Below are 2,375 nucleotides of genomic sequence, written 5' to 3' on the forward strand. Positions count from 1 at the left end.
AGGACATCTGGTTCTGGCTCCCGTCTGGTGCCCTAGGGAATTCAGGCATCCAAGCACAGCAAGCAGCTGTTTGGGGCTGCTCCTGCCACCCGCCAGGTCTTTCTCACGGGCTGGGTCAGGGCAGCTGCACTCTTAAGCCACCTTAAAAGGGCAAATTTTTTCAATAGTGCGCCAAAAACTCCTCAAAGAAATGGACACGGTAACAATAATATTGCTTTGTATATGTAACATTTATTACATGCCAAAGAGTAAACAGTTCTTTATACAGCTATACTGTTGGATAGGACCTATTATTGTTACCCAGTTTCATAGATGAGATATCTGAGATTTAGGGAGTTTAGTAACTTGTCTAATAGCAAACCACTCTGTAAAGGGTGATGGGATTTAGGACCTATTAACCCCAAGGCTGGCACCCTGGCACACTGACTATTCCCAGCTGAAGGAATCTGAGAAACAGCATGTTCAGGAGGATCTCTCTGACATTCCCCAACCTTGTTCTCTGGAGCAGGTCATAAAATCTAGGCCGGTGTTTCTGATCTGCTCCTGAAGGGCACCTTCTGTGAGAGGTACGCCCTCTGCAAGGGCAGAAAGGATCCTCCTTATCTATGAAGGCGCAGAAGCAGAGAGGAAGATGAATAGGTAATTTCCCCCCAGCTGGCTCCTTTCCCTTTGCCCTGTCATGTCGCTATAATTCTCTACTTTTCATGAAACCTACTATTAAACAACAACAAAATAACAGTAGCAAAGAAACATTATTTAACTGTTAAGTTTTCCTTTTTTTTTTTTTTTTAAAGACACTTATTTAGCATCATGATCAGACTTTTATATTTAGCAATCAACAGCATGGGTGCAAAAGTCCACATTAAAAACCTTTGTTGGAATGCTTCACACTTTCCACAGAACAGAAACTAAAATAATCTGTTATACAATTAGTCACAAGTTGGGGCTGGGCATTTAGCTCAGCGGCACAGCGCCTACCTGGCAAGCGCGAGATCATGAGTTCAATTCCTGGTACCGGAAAAAAAAACAAAAGACCAAAAAACCCAAAAAAGCAGTTAGTCACAAGTACAATCTTTGAGGTTTTTTTTTTCTCCATATACTTGAGTATTGCCTAAAACATGTCTTCTCTGTAGCAGTGAGGCCCTACCACCACTGGGCTTGGCTGAGTTCACAGATCTGATGGAACCTGTAGCTTCTCTGTCACTCCTCCGGCTCTCCTTCTCCCGTTAAGCTTTGTTTCCTGGCAGAAACCTCTGCCTCTGCCACAGCTACTGCTGCTGCTGGAATTGCCATAGTCACCTTGGTTTTGTGGATTGGTGATATATTTGCCTTCACCACCATGGGGCCCAGAGCTTCTGCTTCCATTATGGGTCCAAAGTGTAAAGATTGGGGGTTGAGGATTTAGCTCAGTGGCACAGCGCCTGCCTGGCAAGTGTGAGGTCGTGAGTTCAGTTCCCAGTACCAGAGAACAAAACAAAACAAACAAAATATGAAGATTGATGTAACTGCCAAAATCACTGTAGCTTCCACCACCTCCAAATCTATTTTAGCCATCCCCACTGCCGCCATATCCACCTTCACCATGGCTGCCACCAGAGCCATCTTGACCACTGAAGTTTTTCTTGATGAACAAAATTATCACTGCCTCCATGACCACCTCCATGACGACCACCAAACTTTCCAGAAGCACTTCGACCTTTTGATTACATGAAGCACTAGCCATCTCCTGCTTTGACAGGGCTTTCTTCATTTCACAGTTGTGAGCATTCACAGTACGGAATTTCTGAGTGACAGCCCTAGACACAGAATCATGGTCAACAAAGGTCACCAAAGGTCACCAAAGCAAATCCCCTCTTCTTTCCACTGCCTTGGTCAGTTATGATTTCAATCACTTCAGTTTTTCTATACTGTTCAAAATACTCTCATAGGTGACATCGTTCAGTATCTTCTTTAATGCCACCAAAAAAGATCTTCTCCACAGTTAAGTGGTCTTTGAGAGTTTTCTCTTGACATGGCTCTTGTTTCCACAACTCTTCCGTCCGCCTTGTGTGGCCTTGCATTCATGGCTGCATTCGCCTCCTCCACAGTGGCCTAAGTGATAAATCCAAAGCACCCGGAGCACGGGCACGTGGTGTTTGGTTCTCTCACTACCACACAGCCCCTGAGTGCTCCCCATTGCCCAGAATGGCTTCTCAGACTCTTACCAGTAGTTTCCAAGCTCGGCCCTGCAGTGAAGAGCTCCTGCAGCCTTCCAGGCTCCTCAGGAGACGGACTTGGATGTGACAGCAGTCAGAGAGACTGACGGGGCTTCCTCGGCAGCATCCACGAGCAGTAAGCAGTTAGCTACCAAACATACTCCAGATTTTCCCCTCTTA

At 45.6% G+C, this 2,375-nt stretch overlaps 1 pseudogene; it reads right to left on the bottom strand.

The window, feature by feature from the left end:
• Nucleotides 1-1,168: 1,168 nt before the first annotated feature.
• On the bottom strand, nucleotides 1,169-2,283 carry LOC102029485 (annotated as a pseudogene).
• Nucleotides 2,284-2,375: the final 92 nt, after the last annotated feature.

The sequence above is a fragment of the Chinchilla lanigera genome, unplaced genomic scaffold (genome assembly GCF_000276665.1).
Source record: "Chinchilla lanigera isolate Chin_1 unplaced genomic scaffold, ChiLan1.0 scaffold00009, whole genome shotgun sequence".
Taxonomy (NCBI): domain Eukaryota; kingdom Metazoa; phylum Chordata; class Mammalia; order Rodentia; family Chinchillidae; genus Chinchilla; species Chinchilla lanigera.